General features: G+C 36.4%; 15 non-coding genes across 15 annotated transcripts; all 15 read right to left on the reverse strand.

Moving 5' to 3' along the window:
* Positions 1 to 441: 441 nt before the first annotated feature.
* TRNAT-AGU (transfer RNA threonine (anticodon AGU)) lies at positions 442 to 515 on the reverse strand. The gene has a single exon. It is a non-coding gene; the product is annotated as a tRNA-Thr (tRNA).
* Positions 516 to 947: 432 nt separating this feature from the next.
* On the reverse strand, positions 948 to 1,020 carry TRNAT-CGU (transfer RNA threonine (anticodon CGU)). Its single transcript has one exon. It is a non-coding gene; the product is annotated as a tRNA-Thr (tRNA).
* A 347-nt stretch (positions 1,021 to 1,367) lies between these two features.
* Positions 1,368 to 1,441, reverse strand: TRNAT-AGU (transfer RNA threonine (anticodon AGU)). The gene has a single exon. It is a non-coding gene; the product is annotated as a tRNA-Thr (tRNA).
* A 432-nt stretch (positions 1,442 to 1,873) lies between these two features.
* On the reverse strand, positions 1,874 to 1,946 carry TRNAT-CGU (transfer RNA threonine (anticodon CGU)). The gene has a single exon. It is a non-coding gene; the product is annotated as a tRNA-Thr (tRNA).
* An 811-nt stretch (positions 1,947 to 2,757) lies between these two features.
* TRNAT-CGU (transfer RNA threonine (anticodon CGU)) lies at positions 2,758 to 2,830 on the reverse strand. Its single transcript has one exon. It is a non-coding gene; the product is annotated as a tRNA-Thr (tRNA).
* Positions 2,831 to 4,277: 1,447 nt separating this feature from the next.
* TRNAT-AGU (transfer RNA threonine (anticodon AGU)) lies at positions 4,278 to 4,351 on the reverse strand. The gene has a single exon. It is a non-coding gene; the product is annotated as a tRNA-Thr (tRNA).
* A 432-nt stretch (positions 4,352 to 4,783) lies between these two features.
* TRNAT-CGU (transfer RNA threonine (anticodon CGU)) lies at positions 4,784 to 4,856 on the reverse strand. Its single transcript has one exon. It is a non-coding gene; the product is annotated as a tRNA-Thr (tRNA).
* Positions 4,857 to 5,667: 811 nt separating this feature from the next.
* Positions 5,668 to 5,740, reverse strand: TRNAT-CGU (transfer RNA threonine (anticodon CGU)). Its single transcript has one exon. It is a non-coding gene; the product is annotated as a tRNA-Thr (tRNA).
* Positions 5,741 to 6,174: 434 nt separating this feature from the next.
* Positions 6,175 to 6,248, reverse strand: TRNAT-AGU (transfer RNA threonine (anticodon AGU)). Its single transcript has one exon. It is a non-coding gene; the product is annotated as a tRNA-Thr (tRNA).
* Positions 6,249 to 7,187: 939 nt separating this feature from the next.
* On the reverse strand, positions 7,188 to 7,261 carry TRNAT-AGU (transfer RNA threonine (anticodon AGU)). Its single transcript has one exon. It is a non-coding gene; the product is annotated as a tRNA-Thr (tRNA).
* A 430-nt stretch (positions 7,262 to 7,691) lies between these two features.
* Positions 7,692 to 7,764, reverse strand: TRNAT-CGU (transfer RNA threonine (anticodon CGU)). Its single transcript has one exon. It is a non-coding gene; the product is annotated as a tRNA-Thr (tRNA).
* Positions 7,765 to 8,200: 436 nt separating this feature from the next.
* Positions 8,201 to 8,274, reverse strand: TRNAT-AGU (transfer RNA threonine (anticodon AGU)). Its single transcript has one exon. It is a non-coding gene; the product is annotated as a tRNA-Thr (tRNA).
* A 431-nt stretch (positions 8,275 to 8,705) lies between these two features.
* On the reverse strand, positions 8,706 to 8,778 carry TRNAT-AGU (transfer RNA threonine (anticodon AGU)). The gene has a single exon. It is a non-coding gene; the product is annotated as a tRNA-Thr (tRNA).
* Positions 8,779 to 9,214: 436 nt separating this feature from the next.
* On the reverse strand, positions 9,215 to 9,288 carry TRNAT-AGU (transfer RNA threonine (anticodon AGU)). Its single transcript has one exon. It is a non-coding gene; the product is annotated as a tRNA-Thr (tRNA).
* A 937-nt stretch (positions 9,289 to 10,225) lies between these two features.
* On the reverse strand, positions 10,226 to 10,298 carry TRNAT-CGU (transfer RNA threonine (anticodon CGU)). The gene has a single exon. It is a non-coding gene; the product is annotated as a tRNA-Thr (tRNA).
* Positions 10,299 to 23,468: the final 13,170 nt, after the last annotated feature.

The raw sequence follows: 23,468 nt of genomic DNA on the forward strand, positions 1-23,468 counted from the left end.
GCACCATAGTTAATACAAAAAATACATAAGTAATTTATTGTTGATGATGAAATTTTATTTCCTGCTATAAATTCTTCTTTATATGTACTGTAATCTTAAACACAAAAAGATACTCAATCTCTAAACAAGTATTACTATGTTTTAATAAACAGGTACTCTTATAAAACCCAATGTTATTTCTTGAATACATTATATATTTCTTTACATGAAGGCATAAATATAGCTCAAATTGAGGTAGTAATGTCATCTACGTCTTTCTCATAGATATGTCTATTTTTATTTTGCAATAACAGTATTCACTCTATAATCTTAAAAATCCTTGGGTTTTTATGAGGTTTAAGATGATCTGTTCAACAGTAAGATGAATCAGACTTTTATATTTTAATTGTATCAGAATAGGACCTAATGAAATTGATTTGTTATATAACAAAGAGAAAAGCAAGGCGCTGCTGAGAGTTGAACTCAGTATCTCCTGTTTACTAGACAGGCGCTTTAACCAGCTAAGCCACAGCACCCCCTTGAGTCTTAAATTTGAAAGAATTTTCTTTATGGTGTTCAAGAGAATATTGTTTTTTCACTTTCATATTCTTTTATAAGTTCACAGACTTCTCTACTCAAACACTTTAGATGAAGATGCTTCACTTATTCAAAAACACCTCTCTAATTTGAAGTTTACCCTATTCATAGAATTTTAAAATATACCTTGCCAAAGAGTGGATTAGTTGAACTCAACAATAGAGTGATCATACGGCTCTATCTTGTTCTTTATCATTTACTTTTCGATATCTCAGTCAATGCATTCCTATAAAAATCTTCACAATACCAAGTATTTTATTTCATTTCATGATAACTTATTCTAAAGTTCATAGAACCAGACGTTTAATTCTTAAAATGTATTCAACCCTTTTTTTGATGAAAAATATTCCTAAAGCATGGAGAAAACAGTTAGGTGCTACTGAGATTTGAACACAGGATTTCCTGTTCACGAGACAGGCGCTTTAACCACTAAGCCACAGCACCAACGTCAATAATAAAAAATACATAAATAATCTATTGTTGATGATGGAATTTTGTTTCCTGCTATAAATTCTTCTTTATATGTACTGTAATCTTAAACACAAAAAGATACTCAATCACTAAACAAGTATTATTGTGTTTTAATAAACAGGTGCTCTTGTAAAACCCAATTTCAATTTTTGAATAGTTTACATTTTTTTTTCATGAAGGCATTAATATTGCTCAAATCGAGGTAGTAATGTCATCTACGTCTTTCTCATAGATATGTCTTTTTTTATTTTGCAATAACAGTATTCACTCTATAATCTTGAAAATACTTGGGTTTTATGAGGTTTAAGATGATCTGTTCAAGGTGCTGCTGAGAGTTGAACTCAGGACCTCCTGTTTACTAGACAGGCGCTCTAACCAGCTAAGCCACAGCACCCCCTTGAGTCTTAACTTTGAAAGACTTTTCTTTATGGTGTTCAAGTGAATATTGCTTTTTCACTTTCATATTCTTTTATAAGTTCACAGACTTCTCTACTCAAACACTTTAGATGAAGACGCTTCACTTATTCAAAAACACCTCTCTAATTTGAAGTTTACCCTATTCATAGAATTTTAAAATATACCTTGCCGAAGAGTGGATTAGTTGAACTCAACAATAGAGTGATCATACGGCTCTATCTTGTTCTTTATCATTTACTTTTCGATATCTCAGTCAATGCATTCCTATAAAAATCTTCACAATACCAAGTATTTTATTTCATTTCATGATAACTTATTCTAAAGTTCATAGAACCAGACGTTTAATTCTTAAAATGTATTCAACCCTTTTTTTGATGAAAAATATTCCTAAAGCATGGAGAAAACAGTTAGGTGCTACTGAGATTTGAACACAGGATTTCCTGTTCACGAGACAGGCGCTTTAACCACTAAGCCACAGCACCAACGTCAATAATAAAAAATACATAAATAATCTATTGTTGATGATGGAATTTTGTTTCCTGCTATAAATTCTTCTTTATATGTACTGTAATCTTAAACACAAAAAGATACTCAATCACTAAACAAGTATTATTGTGTTTTAATAAACAGGTGCTCTTGTAAAACCCAATTTCAATTTTTGAATAGTTTACATTTTTTTTTCATGAAGGCATTAATATTGCTCAAATCGAGGTAGTAATGTCATCTACGTCTTTCTCATAGATATGTCTTTTTTTATTTTGCAATAACAGTATTCACTCTATAATCTTGAAAATACTTGGGTTTTATGAGGTTTAAGATGATCTGTTCAACAGTAAGATGAATCAGACTTTTATATTTTAATTGTATCAGAATAGGTCCTAATGAAATTGATTTGTTATATAACAAAGAGAAAAGCAAGGCACTGCTGAGAGTTGAACTCAGGATCTCCTGTTTACTAGACAGGCGCTTTAACCAGCTAACCCACAGTACCCCCTTGAGTCTATAGTTTGAAAGACTTTTCTTTATGGTGTTCAAGAGAATATTGCTTTTTCACTTTCATATTCTTTTATAAGTTCACAGACTTCTCTACTCAAACACTTTAGATGAAGACGCTTCACTTATTCAAAAACACCTCTCTAGTTTGAAGTTTACCCTATTCATAGAATTTTAAAATATACCTTGCCGAAGAGTGGATTAGTTGAACTCAACAATAGAGTGATCATATGGCTCTATCTTGTTCTTTGTCATTTACTTTTCGATATTTCAGTCAATGCATGCATGGAGAAAAGAGTCAGGTGCTGCTGAGATTTGAACTCAGTATTTCCTGTTTACGAGACAGGCGCTTTAACCACTAAGCCACAGCACCAACATCAATAACAACAAATACATAAATATTTTATTGTTGATGATGAAAATGTGTTTCCTGCTATAAATTCTTCTTTATATGTACTGTAATCTTAAACACAAAAAGATACTCAATCACTAAACAAGTATTAATATGTTTTAATAAACAGGTACTCTTATAAAACCAAATGTTATTTCTTGAATACATTAAATTTTTTTCATGAAGGCATTAATATAGCTCAAATCGAGGTAATAATGTCACCTACGTCTTTCTCATAGATATGTCTTTTTTTATTTTGCAATAACAGTATTCACTCTATAATCTTGAAAATACTTTGGTTTTTATGAGGTTTAAGATGATCTGTTCAACAGAAAGATGAATCAGACTTTTATATTTTAATTGTATCAGAATAGGACCTAATGAAATTGATTTGTTATATAACAAAGAGAAAAGCAAGGCGCTGCTAAGAGTTGAACTCAGGATCTCCTGTTTACTAGACATGCGCTTTAACCAGCTAAGCCACAGCACCCCCTTGAGTCTTAACTTTGAAAGACTTTTCTTTATGGTGTTCAAGAGAATATTGCTTTTTCACTTTCATATTCTTTTATAAGTTCACAGACTTCACTACTCAAACACTTTAGATGAAGACGCTTCACTTATTCAAAAACACCTCTCTAATTTGAAGTTTACCCTATTCATAGAATTTTAAAATATACCTTGCCGAAGAGTGGATTAGTTGAACTAAACAATAGAGTGATCATACGGCTCTATCTTGTTCTTTGTCATTTACTTTTCGATATTTCAGTCAATGCATTCCTATAAAAATCTTCACAATACCAAGTATTTTATGTCATTTTATGATAACTTATTCTAAAATTCATAGAACCAGACGTTTAATTCTTAAAATGTATTCAACACTTGTTTGATGAAAAATATTCCTAAAGCATGGAGAAAACAGTTAAGTGCTACTGAGAGTTGAACTCAGGATTTCCTGTTTACGAGACAGGCGCTTACCCACTAAGCCAATGCACCATAGTTAATACAAAAAATACATAAGTAATTTATTGTTGATGATGAAATTTTATTTCCTGCTATAAATTCTTCTTTATATGTACTGTAATCTTAAACACAAAAAGATACTCAATCTCTAAACAAGTATTACTATGTTTTAATAAACAGGTACTCTTATAAAACCCAATGTTATTTCTTGAATACATTATATATTTCTTTACATGAAGGCATAAATATAGCTCAAATTGAGGTAGTAATGTCATCTACGTCTTTCTCATAGATATGTCTATTTTTATTTTGTAATAACAGTATTCACTCTATAATCTTAAAAATCCTTGGGTTTTTATGAGGTTTAAGATGATCTGTTCAACAGTAAGATGAATCAGACTTTTATATTTTAATTGTATCAGAATAGGACCTAATGAAATTGATTTGTTATATAACAAAGAGAAAAGCAAGGCGCTGCTGAGAGTTGAACTCAGTATCTCCTGTTTACTAGACAGGCGCTTTAACCAGCTAAGCCACAGCACCCCCTTGAGTCTTAAATTTGAAAGAATTTTCTTTATGGTGTTCAAGAGAATATTGTTTTTTCACTTTCATATTCTTTTATAAGTTCACAGACTTCTCTACTCAAACACTTTAGATGAAGATGCTTCACTTATTCAAAAACACCTCTCTAATTTGAAGTTTACCCTATTCATAGAATTTTAAAATATACCTTGCCAAAGAGTGGATTAGTTGAACTCAACAATAGAGTGATCATACGGCTCTATCTTGTTCTTTATCATTTACTTTTCGATATCTCAGTCAATGCATTCCTATAAAAATCTTCACAATACCAAGTATTTTATTTCATTTCATGATAACTTATTCTAAAGTTCATAGAACCAGACGTTTAATTCTTAAAATGTATTCAACCCTTTTTTTGATGAAAAATATTCCTAAAGCATGGAGAAAACAGTTAGGTGCTACTGAGATTTGAACACAGGATTTCCTGTTCACGAGACAGGCGCTTTAACCACTAAGCCACAGCACCAACGTCAATAATAAAAAATACATAAATAATCTATTGTTGATGATGGAATTTTGTTTCCTGCTATAAATTCTTCTTTATATGTACTGTAATCTTAAACACAAAAAGATACTCAATCACTAAACAAGTATTATTGTGTTTTAATAAACAGGTGCTCTTGTAAAACCCAATTTCAATTTTTGAATAGTTTACATTTTTTTTTCATGAAGGCATTAATATTGCTCAAATCGAGGTAGTAATGTCATCTACGTCTTTCTCATAGATATGTCTTTTTTTATTTTGCAATAACAGTATTCACTCTATAATCTTGAAAATACTTGGGTTTTATGAGGTTTAAGATGATCTGTTCAACAGTAAGATGAATCAGACTTTTATATTTTAATTGTATCAGAATAGGTCCTAATGAAATTGATTTGTTATATAACAAAGAGAAAAGCAAGGCACTGCTGAGAGTTGAACTCAGGATCTCCTGTTTACTAGACAGGCGCTTTAACCAGCTAACCCACAGTACCCCCTTGAGTCTATAGTTTGAAAGACTTTTCTTTATGGTGTTCAAGAGAATATTGCTTTTTCACTTTCATATTCTTTTATAAGTTCACAGACTTCTCTACTCAAACACTTTAGATGAAGACGCTTCACTTATTCAAAAACACCTCTCTAGTTTGAAGTTTACCCTATTCATAGAATTTTAAAATATACCTTGCCGAAGAGTGGATTAGTTGAACTCAACAATAGAGTGATCATATGGCTCTATCTTGTTCTTTGTCATTTACTTTTCGATATTTCAGTCAATGCATGCATGGAGAAAAGAGTCAGGTGCTGCTGAGATTTGAACTCAGTATTTCCTGTTTACGAGACAGGCGCTTTAACCACTAAGCCACAGCACCAACATCAATAACAACAAATACATAAATATTTTATTGTTGATGATGAAAATGTGTTTCCTGCTATAAATTCTTCTTTATATGTACTGTAATCTTAAACACAAAAAGATACTCAATCACTAAACAAGTATTAATATGTTTTAATAAACAGGTACTCTTATAAAACCAAATGTTATTTCTTGAATACATTAAATTTTTTTCATGAAGGCATTAATATAGCTCAAATCGAGGTAATAATGTCACCTACGTCTTTCTCATAGATATGTCTTTTTTTATTTTGCAATAACAGTATTCACTCTATAATCTTGAAAATACTTTGGTTTTTATGAGGTTTAAGATGATCTGTTCAACAGAAAGATGAATCAGACTTTTATATTTTAATTGTATCAGAATAGGACCTAATGAAATTGATTTGTTATATAACAAAGAGAAAAGCAAGGCGCTGCTAAGAGTTGAACTCAGGATCTCCTGTTTACTAGACAGGCGCTTTAACCAGCTAAGCCACAGCACCCCCTTGAGTCTTAACTTTGAAAGACTTTTCTTTATGGTGTTCAAGAGAATATTGCTTTTTCACTTTCATATTCTTTTATAAGTTCACAGACTTCACTACTCAAACACTTTAGATGAAGACGCTTCACTTATTCAAAAACACCTCTCTAATTTGAAGTTTACCCTATTCATAGAATTTTAAAATATACCTTGCCGAAGAGTGGATTAGTTGAACTAAACAATAGAGTGATCATACGGCTCTATCTTGTTCTTTGTCATTTACTTTTCGATATTTCAGTCAATGCATTCCTATAAAAATCTTCACAATACCAAGTATTTTATGTCATTTTATGATAACTTATTCTAAAATTCATAGAACCAGACGTTTAATTCTTAAAATGTATTCAACACTTGTTTGATGAAAAATATTCCTAAAGCATGGAGAAAACAGTTAAGTGCTACTGAGAGTTGAACTCAGGATTTCCTGTTTACGAGACAGGCGCTTACCCACTAAGCCAATGCACCATAGTTAATACAAAAAATACATAAGTAATTTATTGTTGATGATGAAATTTTATTTCCTGCTATAAATTCTTATTTATATGTACTGTAATCTTAAACACAAAAAGATACTCAATCTCTAAACAAGTATTACTATGTTTTAATAAACAGGTACTCTTATAAAACCCAATGTTATTTCTTGAATACATTATATATTTCTTTACATGAAGGCATAAATATAGCTCAAATTGAGGTAGTAATGTCATCTACGTCTTTCTCATAGATATGTCTATTTTTATTTTGCAATAACAGTATTCACTCTATAATCTTAAAAATCCTTGGGTTTTTATGAGGTTTAAGATGATCTGTTCAACAGTAAGATGAATCAGACTTTTATATTTTAATTGTATCAGAATAGGACCTAATGAAATTGATTTGTTATATAACAAAGAGAAAAGCAAGGCGCTGCTGAGAGTTGAACTCAGTATCTCCTGTTTACTAGACAGGCGCTTTAACCAGCTAAGCCACAGCACCCCCTTGAGTCTTAAATTTGAAAGAATTTTCTTTATGGTGTTCAAGAGAATATTGTTTTTTCACTTTCATATTCTTTTATAAGTTCACAGACTTCTCTACTCAAACACTTTAGATGAAGATGCTTCACTTATTCAAAAACACCTCCCTAATTTGAAGTTTACCCTATTCATAGAATTTTAAAATATACCTTGCCAAAGAGTGGATTAGTTGAACTCAACAATAGAGTGATCATACGGCTCTATCTTGTTCTTTGTCATTCACTTTTCGATATTTCAGTCAATGCATTCCTATAAAAATCTTCACAATACCAAGTATTTTATTTCATTTTATGATAACTTATTCTAAAGTTCATAGAACCAGACGTTTATTCCTAAATTGTATTCAACACTAGTTTGATGAAAAATATTCATAAAGCATGGAGAAAACAGTTAGGTGCTGTTGAGATTTGAACTCAGGCTTTCCTGTTTACGAGACAGGCGCTTTAACTACTAAGCCACAGCACCAACTACAATAAAAATAAATACATAAATAATTTATTGTTGATGATGAAAATGTGTTTCCTGCTATAAATTCTTCTTTATATGTACTGTAATCTTAAACACAAAAAGATACTCAATCACTAAACAAGTATTAATATGTTTTAATAAACAGGTGCTCTTATAAAACCCAATGTTATTTCTTGAATACATTACATTTTTTTTTTCATGAAGGCATTAATTTAGCTCAAATCGAGGTAGTAATGTCATCTACGTCTTTCTCATAGATATGTCTTTTTTATTTTGCAATAACAGTATTCACTCTATAATCTTGAAAATACTTTGGTTTTAATGAGGTTTAAGATGATCTGTTCAACAGTAAGATGAATCAGACTTTTATATTTTAATTGTATCAGAATAGGACCTAATAAAATTGATTTGTTATATAACAAAGAGAAAAGCAAGGCGCTGCTGAGAGTTGAACTCAGGACCTCCTGTTTACTAGAAAGGCGCTTTAACCAGCTAAGCCACAGCACCCCCTTGAGTCTTAACTTTGAAAGACTTTTCTTTATGGTGTTCAAGTGAATATTGCTTTTTCACTTTCATATTCTTTTATAAGTTCACAGACTTCTCTACTCAAACACTTTAGATGAAGACGCTTCACTTATTCAAAAACACCTCTCTAATTTGAAGTTTACCCTATTCATAGAATTTTAAAATATACCTTGCCGAAGAGTGGATTAGTTGAACTCAACAATAGAGTGATCATACGGCTCTATCTTGTTCTTTGTCATTTACTTTTCGATATCTCAGTCAATGCATTCCTATAAAAATCTTCACAATACCAAGTATTTTATTTCATTTCATGATAACTTATTCTAAAGTTCATAGAACCAGACGTTTAATTCTTAAAATGTATTCAACACTTGTTTGATGAAAAATATTCCTAAAGCATGGAGAAAACAATTAGGTGCTACTGAGATTTGAACTCAGGATTTCCTGTTTACTAGACAGGCGCTTTAACCACTAAGCCACAGCACCAACGTCAATAACAAACAATACATAAGTAATTTATTGTTGATTATGAAATTGTTTCCTGCTATAAATTCTTTTTTATATGTACTGTAATCTTAAACAGAAAAATATATTCAATCACTAAACAAGTATTAATATGTTTTAATAAACAGGTACTCTTATAAAACCCAATGTTATTTCTTGAATACATTACATTTTCTTTTTTCATGAAGGCATTAATATAGCTCACATCGAGGTAGTAATGTCATCTACTTCTTTCTCATAGATATGTCTTTTTTTATTTTGCAATAAGAGTATTCACTCTATAATCTTGAAAATACTTGGGTTTTTATGAGGTTGAAGATGATCTGTTCAACAGTAAGATGAATCAGACTTTTATATTTTAATTGTATCAGAATAGGTCCTAATGAAATTGATTTGTTATATAACAAAGAGAAAAGCAAGGCACTGCTGAGAGTTGAACTCAGGATCTCCTGTTTACTAGACAGGCGCTTTAACCAGCTAAGCCACAGTACCCCCTTGAGTCTATAGTTTGAAAGACTTTTCTTTATGGTGTTCAAGAGAATATTGCTTTTTCACTTTCATATTCTTTTATAAGTTCACAGACTTCTCTACTCAAACACTTTAGATGAAGACGCTTCACTTATTCAAAAACACCTCTCTAGTTTGAAGTTTACCCTATTCATAGAATTTTAAAATATACCTTGCCGAAGAGTGGATTAGTTGAACTCAACAATAGAGTGATCATATGGCTCTATCTTGTTCTTTGTCATTTACTTTTCGATATTTCAGTCAATGCATTCCTATAAAAATCTTCACAATACCAAGTATTTTATTTCATTTTATGATAACTTATTCTAAAGTTCATAGAACCAGACGTTTATTCTTAAATTGTATTCAACACTTGTTTGATGAAAAATATTCCTAAAGCATGGAGAAAACAGTTATCTGCTGCTGAGATTTGAACTCAGGATTTCCAGTTTACATGACAGGCGCTTTAACCAGCTAAGCCACAGCACCCCCCTTGAGTTTTAATTTTGAAAGACTTTTCTTTATGGTGTTCAAGAGAATATTGCTTTTTCACTTTCATATTCTTTTATAAGTTCACAGACTTCTCTACTCAAACACTTTAGATGAAGACGCTTCACTTATTCAAAAAACACCTCTCTAATTTGAAGTTTACCCTATTCATAGAATTTTAAAATCTACCTTGCCGAAGAGTGGACTAGATGAACTCAACAATAGAGTCATCATACGGCTCTATCTTGTTCTTTGTCATTTACTTTTCGATATTTCAGTCAATGCATTCCTATAAAAATCTTCACAATACCATGTATTTTATTTCATTTTATGATAACTTATTCTAAAGTTCATAGAACCAGACGTTTAATTCTTAAAATGTATTCAACACTTTTTTGATGAAAAATATTCCTAAAGCATGGAGAAAACAGTTAGGTGCTGCTGAGATTTGAACTCAGGATTTCCTGTTTACGAGACAGGCGCTTTAACCACTAAGCCACAGCACCAACTTCAATAGCTAAAAATACATAAATAATTTATTGTTGATGATGAAAATGTGTTTCCTGCTATAAATTCTTCATTATATGTACTGTAATCTTAAACACAAAAAGATACTAATTCACTAAACAAGTATTAATATGTTTTAATAAACAGGTACTCTTATAAAACCCAATTTCATTTCTTGAATACATTACAATTTTTTTTTCCATGAAGGCATTAATATAGCTCAAATCGAGGTAGTAATGTCATCTACGTCTTTCTCATACATATGTCTTTTTTTATTTTGCAATAACAGTATTCACTCTATAATCTTGAAAATACTTGTTTTTTTTATGAGGTTCAAGATGATCTGTTGAACAGTAAGATGAATCAGAGTTTTATATTTTAAATGTATCCGAATAGGACCTAATGAAATTGATTTGTTATATAACAAAGAGAAAAGCAAAGCGCTGCTGAGAGTTGAACTTAGGATCTCCTGTTTACTAGATAGGCGCTTTAACCAGCTAAGCCACAGCACCCACTTGAGTCTCAACTTTGAAAGACTTTTCTTTATGGTGTTCAAGAGAATGTTGCTTTTTCACTTTCATATTCTTTTATAAGTTACAAGACGTCTCTACTCAAACACTTCAGATGAAGACGCTTCACTAATTCAAAAACACCTCTCTAATTTGAAGTTTACCCTATTCATAGAATTTTAAAATATACCTTGCCGAAGAGTGGATTAGTTGAACTCAACAATAGAGTGATCATACGGCTCTATCTTGTTCTTTGTCATTTAATTTTCGATATTTCAGTCAATGCATTCCTATAAAAATCTTCACAATACCAAGTATTTTATTTCCATTTATGATAACTTATTCTAAAGTTCATAGAACCAGACGTTTATTCTTAAATTGTATTCAACACTTGTTTGATGAAAAATATTCCTAAAGAATGGAGAAAAAAGTTAGGTGCTGCTGAGATTTGAACTCAGGATTTCTGGTTTACGAGACAGGCGCTTTAAGCACTGAGCCACAGTACCATGGTTAATAACAAAAAATACATAAATAATTTATTGTTGATGATGAAATTTTGTTTCCTGCTATAAATTCTTCTTTATATGTACTGTGATCTTAAACACAAAAAGATACTCAATCACTAAACAAGTATTAATATGTTTTAATAAACAGGTACTCTTATAAAACCCAATGTTATTTCTTGAATACATTACATTTTTTTTTCATGAAGGCATTAATATAGCTCAAATCGAGGTAGTAATGTCATCTACGTCTTTCTCATAGATATATCTTTTTTATTTTGCAATAACAGTATTCACGCTATAATCTTGAAAATATTTTGGTTTTTATGAGGTTTAAGATGATCTGTTCAACAGTAAGATGAATCAGACTTTTATATTTTAATTGTATCAGAATAGGACCTAATAAAATTGATTTGTTATATAACAAAGAGAAAAGCAAGGCGCTGCTGAGAGTTGAACTTAGCATCTCCTGTTTACTAGACAGGCGCTTTAACCAGCTAAGCCACAGCACCCCCTTGAGACTTAACTTTGAAAGACTTTTCTTTATGGTGTTCAAGAGAATATTGCTTTTTCACTTTCATATTCTTTTATAAGTTCACAGACTTCTCTACTCAAACACTTTAGATGAAGACGCTTCACTTATTCAAAAACACCTCTCTAATTTGAAGTTTACCCTATTCATAGAATCTTAAAATATACCTTGCCGAAGAGTGGATTAGTTGAACTCAACAATAGAGTGATCATACGGCTCTATCTTGTTCTTTGTCATTTACTTTTCGATATTTCAGTCAATGCATTCCTATAAAAATCTTCACTATACCAAGTATTTTATTTCATTTTATGATAACTTATTCTAAAGTTCATAGAACCAGACGTTTATTCTTAAATTGTATTTAACACTTGTTTGATGAAAAATATTCCTAAAGCATGGAGAAAAGAGTTAGGTGCTGCTGAAATTTGAACTCAGGATTTCCTGGTTACGAGACAGGTGCTTTAACCACTAAGCCACAGCACCAACGATAATAACAGCAAATACATAAATAATTTATTGTTGATGATGAAATTTCGTTTCCTGCGATAAATTCTTCTTTATATGTACTGTAATCTTAAACACAAAAAGATACTCAATCACTAAACAAGTATTAATATGTTTTAATAAACAGGTACTCTTATAAAACCCAATGTTATTTCTTGAATACATTACATTTTTTTTTCATGAAGGCATTAATATAGCTGAAATCGAGGTAGTAATGTTGTAGGAGAGTAGGGTCTGCTATCCTATGGTCACCCCAAATTTTTGCTTTTAGCTTCACTGGTTTATGACTTAATGTGGCTGTGGGCCTGCTAATCAGACCCACAGCCTGCTGTTCTCTCTCTAAATTATTGCCAATGCACTTTAGGTGCATTACGAAATTGGAACTGGTTCACCTTATTGGCCCCTGTAACAGTGTACCCAGGTACCCAGGGCATAGGTGCTTCCAAGGCCTATCAGGGGCCGCAGCACGTATTGTGCCACCCCTGGTCTGGCCTCCTTATTTGACACAACTGGCTGATCACTCAGCTGGGGTAAGTCGGTGTAACCTCCCCTTACTTAGGTGTAGTATGCCTATACCTAACCTAAAATGGACACATATGTTCCTATCAGCCACTCCTATAGAAGGCCTCATTAATCCTGGAGGCAGAGTGCTTGGAAATATGTGAGATGGTGCTCTGGCATGAGCTGAGCCTGTCTGCAGCTTTCCGAACCATGTCCTTCAGCTGTTTCATGATACTGCCATACCATATACTCTTAAGTGCATTATGAACCTCGCGGTTAAATGCTATCTTTGGTTTGGCTTTATCAAAATATGTCGAGTAAGGTGTCAAACGAATTGGAATACTATCCCCTCGCCAGTTCTGGCGACGGGGGTAGCATTCCACCCTTCCAGAGGGACACGACATGTACCTAGCCTGAACCCCGGTTAAAGTTAAACAGAGCCTCAGCATCAAAAAATGGATGCTGCCACCACAGACACAAGTCTGACCTCCTGGTGCTGGGAGTCATTCCAGCGAGGGCAGCTTGGACAAAGGGTTTCCTGCCTTGGGAGGTGCTAGCACCACCCCAGACAGGATTTTGTGTATTGGGTAGGACAGGGCTGAATAGAATCAGGCATGCCTGGGGCACACAAGGTGTCCCTGTGCATAGGCCAGTTCAAACCGGTGCTGGGGCTTTCCAGCCCCAGTCCTGGTACAAAACTGGACAAAGGAAAGGGGGTGTAACCACCCCCCTTCCTGGTCCCACCCAGAGGAGGGACCTAGTAGGTTATTCGGCCCCCAGATTTGGAATAAGAGTAGGAGCTGTGTCCCAGGACTTCAGATCATCCTGAACTCGACTTGAAATACAGAAGAAACTTGGACTTCGACATTCTGCTGCACAGAAGACTGACGAGAATCTCCCTTGTGGCCAAGGAGTGACCACCCTGTGAATACAGGCACCAACCAGCAACTCAATGTCTGCTTTGCCGCCGCCTCCTGCCGGAGCCCGAGCCCAGAGCCTGACAAGACCCAGACTCCAAGACATCTCACAGCCCGATCCACAGTCCCTGAAAAGAAGAGACCCGTGGAGGCACCGAGAGACGTGGGACCGGACCTCTTGCATGACCCCCGAGAAGCTGACTGCGCAGCACCAGAGGGACCCTCGATGCTGTGCTTTGGGGTTTAAGAAGCCCCAACCTCGAGCAGCCTTTGCTCTGAAGATCAGCTCCCCAGCATCTCCATGGTATGCGTGGGGCCCTTTTGCAGTTTGCCACTTGATGCACCATCCCGGCCACTTGCCACGTGGCTAGCGGCCATTTTGGCAACAAAATCTACGATTTGCACTGCGAGTCTGGCTGCTCCAGACAGACCCTTGCTTCCCTTAAAAGAAACACCAGCTCTGAACTTGCTGGTCCGAGTGAGAAGCTTGAATCGATTCCTGTGTGACTTGCTTTTGCCAAGGCCTGTTTGCTCCAATCAAGTTGCTGACACCGCCATCAGGGAGAGCCTATGTGGGACAGCTCGTGATCGACTCCTGGATGTCCATGACCTCTTCGTGTCCAAGTGGCTGCAGAGACAATCTTCACTTCATCACCTGTTTGCACCCGACATTGCCTGGTTCCTTCCTGGTTCCACGGTAGTCACTGGCTAGTGACTTTGAACATTGTCCCCTCTGCTTTCAGGTCTTCACCTCTTCAGATCCACCCTTGTATCCACCTGAACTCTTCTCGACGACGCGCCTGCAGCAACTTCAGCTCCAAGCACCATTGACCTGCGTGACGAAACCCGACACTACTTCGCACCTGTGCACCCGCTTCCTGTGGGTGAGGTAACTCAGCAACGCCGGTGTTCCCACACTGGTAAACACCTCTAGTGCCTGTGTCTAAAGTTTTATCCTTGTAGGTCTGACGGAAGGTTCCTTAAACACTAACTTTGTAACTTTTACGCACCATTGACATTGCATTGGTGCATGCGTGCACTTTGAGCACTACACCCGAGTCCCGCGGGCCTTTCCCGACTTCCTCACTGCTAGTCCCGAACAGCTCCAGCGATTCCCCAGGCCCTAGGCCTCTTCACTTTCCCCCTAGTGGTTCTTATATCACTATTTTAGTATATGGTTTAGGTGGCCCCTAGGGCTCATCCATATTCGTGCAACTTTTGTATATTTAAACTGTGTTTTGTTTTAACGCATTTGCTTCTGTGCTAATAAAGAGTATAGGGGATATTTGTAGAAATAAATCTATATATATTTTCAATATATATCTGTGTGGTGTCCTTTCATTTGACATTCAAGGGGATTGTGTATGGTAAAACAGCTTGCTTCACATGCCTTTACAGAGTTTAGCCTAAGACTGCTTAGTCCAGGCTACCCCTAGGATAGCTTGTCTATAAGGTTGACTTTACAACCTCCACCATAAGGGTTGCTTGGCATGGTACAAGGTGATCACTAGAACTAGTGAGCATCATATACCAGGCCAACTTCTCACATTGGTGGCAGTGGTGGGATTTGAGCTTGCTGTTGTTTTACCATTACAATCTTTGAGAGTATCATTTGAAAGATCATACAGGTACCTGAAAGGTACACTAAAACAAGACTAATATACTTAAGTTCTACTGAACTTAGTTGTTGTAGAGGATAGGGAGTAGCGCACCCTGACTACAACTACTAGATAGGTTTTGTAGGAAAGCACCAGTGTAGGTAGATTGCAACATATCCACCCACACTAGAGCAATGTCTGGAGCAGAGGGATCCACTGGACCTATCTCTGTTGAGAGTGACCCTCCAAGGGCACCATCCAAATTTGCTATCTTTACTTTTAAAGAACTGAGGCAGCTGTGTCCCTTAAGAGGAATCAAAACAGGTCCTACCCCTACAGCAGGTCACCTCAGAGAGCTTTTAGACCAGTCTGAAGCTCTAAAGACCTCCAAACCAGGCCCCTCAGGGAATGGAGAGGGAGGCTCTCCCACTGAAGATGACAACACTGATGTCCCTGCCCCTGTCATCCAGATAGATGAGGAAGACCAGGTCACTGGAGATACTCAGCCAGAGGATGAGGAAGAAGAGGAGGAGGAGGAGGAAAGTGGGTCTGATGATGAGAGAAATAGCCAGGTGTTAGTCAGCAGGCTTAACCAGGCTAACTTAAGCTTATTTGGGACTGAAGGTGGGTCCAACCCATTCAGACCCCCAAATGGACTTAACCAGGAGCCCAGGAGGAGGAGGAATCACTCAGGTGAATGCAATACCTCCCATGCTTCTAGAGGTTCTCATGGTCACTCCAGAAGGGAGTTGACTAGCCCTCAGAGAAGGGAACATGAGGCCAAAATGAGAGAGGCTGAACTTAGAATCCAGAAGCAAGAATTAGAAGTTGCCCTGGCCAAAGAGAAACTTGCTAGAGCAAGGCAGCCTAGAGAGAGTGGATTAGGATCCACTGGTGGCAGCAATATCCAAAAGGATAAAGACAGGTCCTATGACAATAGAAACCTGAGTAAGATTGTGCCCCCCTGTGAGAAGTTGGCCTGGTATATGCTGCTCACTAGTTCTAGTGATCACCTTGTACCATGCCAAGCAACCCTTATGGTGCAGGTTGTAAAGTCAACCTTATAGACAAGCTATCCTAGGGGTAGCATGGACTAAGCAGTCTTAGGCTAAACTCTGTAAAGGCATGTGAAGCAAGCTGTTTTACCATATACAATCCCCTTGAATACCAAATGAAAGGACACCACACAGATATATATTGAAAATATATATAGATTTATTTCTTTTTCAGTTCAAATAAATTTTATTAACATTTGTAAGAATCACTGGTACAATTTAAAAGAGAAAATAAACAGATAAAATAAATAAATAAATAAATAAATCCAATGCAAAGAGAAAAAAAAAATATATATATATATATATATATATATACAATAGAATAAATAAAAGAGACATTCCAAAAGAAGTAAACTGCAAATGTAACCAGCAATAGCGAAATATGCAACAATAGTTATTGTAATAAAACACTAAAGAACGGTAAAATGATTGTTGACAGAAAATAGAAGAAACAATGAAAGGAACTCAAGGAGGTTTAGCGACTTCCAGTTGAAAAGGGAATTGAGGCAGAGAACGGAGTGCACAGGTATCAAAAAATGAGACGGCTGGATTCCACAACTGTTTTTGTTTTGGAGCTAAAGTGAGTGGATAAACAAATGTTGTGTCTAACCTATGATTATAACATACAGCATACCACCAAGCCTGATAGGAGAGTTTAGTGAGATCTTTCCAAGCCTTAGTAATCTGTTGAAAAGCTACTGCAATTAGCAAATCAATGATTTTTATGATAAAAGTGCAGTGATTCCAAATGGGGGAGATACTGCCTAGAAAAATATGAGATATGTGAAAAGGGTGTGTAGTGAAAAAGATACTATTAATTTGAGACCACACTCTAACCCAAAATGTATGAACCGGGGTGCATTTGAAAAGTAAGTGCATCAAATCCGCATGGGGTGCAGAGCAAGTCCAACATGTATGTGATAAGTCAGGATATCTTTTACTAAGAATAAGTGGGGAAAGTAGGAGGCGATTATAAATGAAAAACAAAGTCTGAACAGTGTTTGCAGCCCTGGAGGACTTCCGTAACCTTACCCATAACCTATCCCATAGTTTAGCAGACCATGAGAAACCTATGTCTGCCTCCCATGCTTCCTCAACTTTAGTTTTTGTGCGTGGTGATGTTGGAGCGTGTAGCAGAGAATAAATCGTGGATGCCCTAGTCCCTTTGATAAGTAGAGTGCGCAGTTGAGATATGAGAGGAGACTCCTGAGGTGATGTGGAAGGCAACAAGATGTACGAATTATATGCTAAGTGACGTGCTTGTGATAATTTAAGATATTTAGCACGAAAAGAAGAAGGAAAGCGGAAAGATGCCGCAGCTTCTGAAAAAGAAATAATACGAGATTGCTGGAAGAGTTGGTGTACCCATACAAGACCGCGACGTCTCCAAGACTTCCAGAAAAATGGTTTATTGTTTATTAAAATCGATGAGTTATACCAAATAGGTTGGTCATAAAAGGAAGAAATTAAGGGGGGTGGCAGAATTTTAGAAGTGTATTTAAGGATCGGCGTGGAAATAGACTGCGGTGGGCGAAAAAAAGAAAGGTACTCCAGAAAAGAAAAGGTAGAGATATATGCCACTTCTAGCGATGCCCACAAGGGAGAGTATGTGGAAGAATCGCCAATCCATCTAGACGCTTGATTTAATAGAAAGGACTTGTTATACAAAGAAAAATTCAGAAAGTTTACTCCACCCTCCGCTTTCGGGCGCGTTAATTTAGAGATAGACATACGAGCCTTTTTGCATCCCCATAGGAATGAAGATAAAATGGAGTTAATTTTCTGGAAATGAAAGAGAGGGATGGAAAATGGAATATTGGAAATTGTGAATAAAACCAAAGGGGAAAGCATCATCTTGATAGTGTCCAATCTGCCCCACCAAGATAAATATAAAGGGTGCCATTTTGTGGTAAGATCCGTCAATTTTGTTAAGCAATCTTCCATGCAACGGGAAACCGAACCTGAGAGAGTGGGAGTGAAGTGAAGACCCAAATATTTGATGCAATGAGGGTTCCACGTGAAACCCGAAGTAATGAAATCCGATTTATAAGTGAATTTGGTCAAGGGTAGAATCTTGCATTTATCTTTATTTAATTTGTATCCAGATACAGAGGCAAATGAAGTAACTTCAGATAAAAAGGCAGGTACCGAAGTCACGGGCTCAGACATAAATAATAGAACGTCATCTGCGTATGCCGCCATTTTAATTGTGGACTGCTGGAATGTAAAGCCCTTTATGGCAATATTTTGGCGAATTCGCAATAAGAAAGGCTCCAAGGCAAGATTGAACAAGAAAGGCGAAAGTGGGCAACCCTGACGCACCCCTCTACCAAGAGAAAAGTAGGAGGAAATACCACCATTCGCCGCGATAGCAGCTCTGGGGTGCGAGTATAAGAGGGAGATGAGGGCAGAAATTTTTGGCCCAAAGCCGAACCACTTCAACGTTTGAAAAAGATATGACCACTCGACTCTGTCAAAAGCCTTCTCTGCGTCTAAGGCAATTGCAGCGATAGATTGAGAAGAATGTGAAGTCTTAGAGAGAATATCAAAGAAAAGTCTAGTGTTGTCCGAAAGTAGTCTGCCCTTGACAAAACCAGACTGCTCCTTCCCCAATAAATCTGGCAAAAAGGATTCTAAACGGAGAGCCAAAGCTTTAGAAAAAATTTTGTAGTCAATATTCACTAGTGAAATGGGTCTATAGTTCTTACAGTATTGTGGGTCTCTACCTGGTTTGGGAAGAATGCAAAGAAGAGCATCAGAAAAGGAACCCGAGGAAGAGCCGGAATCTAGAAAAGTTGAAATAAGTGTACGTAGTTTTGGGATAAGTAATGCCGAGAAATGAAGAAAAAATTCCACTGTGAAACCATCGGGACCCGGGGCCTTGTCTTTTTTGAGCGATTTTAAAGCAGTAAGCAGTTCTTTCTGGGTTAGGTCTGATTCTAATAGAGAGAGGTCAGGAGGAGTAGCAAAAGGTGACTCAATGTCTGAAAAATATTGACAAATATCCTGAGTCGTAGAAGTTGCTTCAGAAGAATATAATGTTTTATAAAATTGAAGAAATTCCATTAAGATGTCCTCATCTTTATGTCTCAAAACAGAATCTTGACCGTAAATATTATCTATATTAGTCTTATTCTTCTTGACTTTCAAATAATTTGCCAATAGTTTGCCGGCCTTATTCTGACCTCCATAAAATTTTGCACTGGCGCGTAATAAGTAATTGGAAGCGTAATTTGTGGTGTCCTTATTAAATTGCAATTTAGTAGCTACGAGTTCAGTTAAACATTCTTTAGATTTAGAAGCAAAATAGGAACGTTCCAATTGTTTAATCTTGGCGAATAGAGCATTATTGATTTGCTCTAATTTCTTACGTTGGCGAGAAACATAACCAATAATAAAATCTCTAGCAGATGCCTTAAAGGTATCCCATACAACAGGAAAGGAAACCTCGGTGGACTCATTACGTAAGAAGAAGTCATGAAAAAAAGCAGTAAAGAGTGAAACGAAATCAGAATCAAGGAGCAAGGAATTATTGAAACGCCATTTCCTAGTGAGAGGTGATTTCTTCAAAATGTCAAGGTGAATGGAGACAGGTGCGTGGTCCGAGATCAGAATAGAGCCAATATCAGAAGCAAACAAAGATTGAGAAAGATGATGTGAAATAAAAAAATAATCCAAACGAGATCGGGTCTGGTGTGGCGGAGAAAAAAAAGAGTACTCTCTTAGAGTGGGCTTACATAACCTCCAAGCATCAAGAAGTTTAAATTGATGAATTAATTTTGTGAAAGATTTCTGTGATTTGTGGGGAGTGTAAGTGCTGGTAGAGTGTCTATCTAGAAAGGGGTCAAAAACCTCATTACAATCTCCTGCCAGGATGAAATTATCCTCATAATGTTGGGTAATGTGCGGAGATAAAGAAGACCAAAAAGAAGCGTCCCCTGTAGTAGGAGAGTATATGTTTAGAAGGGAAACTGGGGTATTATCCACAACAAATTTAACCAAGACCCATCTACCAAACTGATCCGCTGAGTCGCCAACTATCTTTACTGCGAGGGATTTGTGAAATAAAATGAGAACCCCCATTACGCTTTCCATCACCAGGGGAAAAGAAGACCTCCCCAACCCAACCTCTTTTGAGTTTAACAGATTCTTCGGATGAAAGGTGTGATTCTTGTAAACAAGCAATGTCAGTTTTTAGCTTGGCTAGGTGTGTTAAGACCCTCTGCCTCTTTATGGGGGAGTGCAAACCTCTAACGTTCCAAGAAACAATTTTTAAAGGCATTCAACAAAATATAAAAAGTACAAAGTAAGCTGGTTAAGGGAATGCAAGAATGTAAAGGAATCAAAAATGAATGTAAAGCAATTAATACAAAGTATCAGGAATAAACAGCAAACAACTCTTAAAGTAAGAATACGTGAAAGGTACATAATACAACAATTTCTTATGCAAAAAAAGTTAAGAAAGGTCAAAAAATAACATTCAATACAATAACCTATGGAGAAGAAACTGTAATTAATAACATTAAAAAGAAATGAAAGAGTAAATGATGAGACAGATAAGAACATGAAGAAAACAGGAGAAAGAAAGAGGAAACAGGAAATCGTACAGGGAGAAGTAAGAGAAGAGAAAAAAGCCAAAAAAAGATTAGGAACTAAGGGACTAGAGGAAGAGAGATGCAAGAAAAGAAAAAGAGATAGAAGAAAGATATGAAGGAAGAAAAATGACTTACAGAACATCCAGAACATATATGGGTAGGGAGGATGAAGGCCACATAGGACAATGACGGGATCGCAACTCGGAAGGGAAGGCGGGAGGAAGAGACGACTCGGCAGACTCCATGAATGAAATAGGGGGAAGAAAAAACACACAAGGCAATGATCTATAGAAATGGAGATAAAGAACAAATGAAAAACATTAACAACAAGAGATTAGAAACAGATACCAATATAAGCAATACCTATGAGCAACTAACATAAGCAATAAATGCATGTGGCAAAAACCTTAAGTCAACCATAATAAACATCAAGGAAAATGAGATGCAGACGCAACATCCATCGCAGTAGAGCTCTGTGAATAGAGAAAACTCTTCAGCTTCAATGGGTCCTCATAAGTGGTGGTTTTGTTATTGTGAGTCACCCTAAAGAGACAAGGATGAAACAAACCAAAACGCGCTCCAAGCGAGCGCAATTGCGGACGTAGGGACAGAAATTCCTTGCGCCTGTCTGCAGTAACCTTGGCATAATCCTGAGAAAAAAAATAGGATTGCCCGACCATACAACTCGCTTCATGGCTCTTGCAGCTGAGATCATTTTGAGCAAATCAGTGTATTCAAGAAAATAGATGATAACACCCCTTGGTTTCCTGATAGCCGGATTGGAGATTGGATTAGGAGGGGAGCCCAGACGGTGTGCCCTCTGTATATTGAGATTGGAGCTGTCAGGTAATGAAAGAACTTTTGGTAGGAAAGTCTTGAAAAACACCAGGGGGTCTGACCCCTCTGTCCCCTCCGGAAGACCATAAATTCGTAGGTTATTCCTTCTGTTGCGATTCTCCAAATTTTCGAGTTGTTTTTGCATGACAGAAACCTGTGTGCACAATGGGTCCACCTTAGAGGCAGACGAAGTCAGGGAGGTAACATCCTGCTCCAGTTGGGTAACACGACTATCTACAGTCAGCAATTTATCCGTGATGGTTTGGAGTGTAGCTCTAGTTTCGTCAATGAAGGGGCGCAGCGCCCTTATTTCCTCCAATAAGAGATCCTTAGTGGCTAAATTGGGCTGCTTTGGAGGAGAAAGAGGATCTTTTTGTACCCTTTTCATAAGGCCTTTGGTAGCTGAGGATATGGACGGACGAGATGTTGGCGATGAATGCTTAGAAGATGACTCCTGCGAATCCTCCATTGCAAGGCACTGATACCTGGAGCTGGTGTGAATTAGGAATTTACGTGAGGAAGATGAGGGTTTATGCAAATCCTTGGATAACCTGCCCATTTAGGGAAAAAAACTAGTACAAAAAAGCACAAGTGGAAAGCTCAGGAGAGCAGAGTAAAACCAATAATGCTGCAAGACGCTGTGAATGTATAAAAACTGGAGACAAAAAGACGTAACTGCAAAAATATTGCTTAAAGAAACATGCGAGGCATAATATGAGAGAACAGTAAATTAGAATAAAGATGCAAATGCCACTAATGCAGAAATAATAACTTCAAATAACCGTCTATGCATTTGGTACTGACATATCAAAACATATCATAATGAAATAATACAGGAAATTGCAAACATTTACTGCAAAAAGCAACCATTACATAATAGGCATAACAGGAAGCGAAGATAAATATGCATGAAAGTGCTCAAGACAATATTTCATAAAAACCTAAAGGCATTAAATACTGCAAAAAGAACCTGTGAGGAAAGTCATAGAAGTACGCTATAATAATAGTCATTTTAGTATGTAGAAATAACCAGGCACCATCATGAATGAGGGGTAGAAATGAGGCATTGGAAGTTCAGGTAGAGAAAATTAAGAAAAGGCGCTAAATGCAGACTGACGCACAATTAAACATCAAGGCAGTAGCAGTAGCATTGAATGTGGGCAAAAAAAACCTGCGTAGACTTGAAGCAGCGCCAAAACAGAGATAAACCAACTCCTCCTGCATAATTCAAAAACGTTGCTATGAAGCAGGCTGTCGTGTTGAAGAGAGAAGGAATAACTGCAGCTGTTCGGTTAAACGATGTACAATAAAGCTGAATAATTATTTGGTGACAAAGAACAGAAGGCAGCATTATTTCGAGAAGCAGCAACAGAAATGGGGCTGAATAAACAAAGCGTGTATTTATCAACATATAAACCGAGCTGCCGCTAGGAGCCGGGCTCCGTCAGCGAGGTTCGGAAAATGGCCGCCGTGTCACCTCACAGGCAGAGAAATTGCGTATTAGGGCAGAGGAAACGCTGCAAATGTCAAATGAGGCAGTTTATCCCCATAAAGGAGGACATTAGGGCAGTAAAATATGAGGGAGGCAAACCAGAAGAGGCTACTCGTATTTGAACGC

Source organism: Lissotriton helveticus, chromosome 12 (assembly GCF_964261635.1).
Source record: "Lissotriton helveticus chromosome 12, aLisHel1.1, whole genome shotgun sequence".
Lineage (NCBI taxonomy): Eukaryota > Metazoa > Chordata > Amphibia > Caudata > Salamandridae > Lissotriton > Lissotriton helveticus.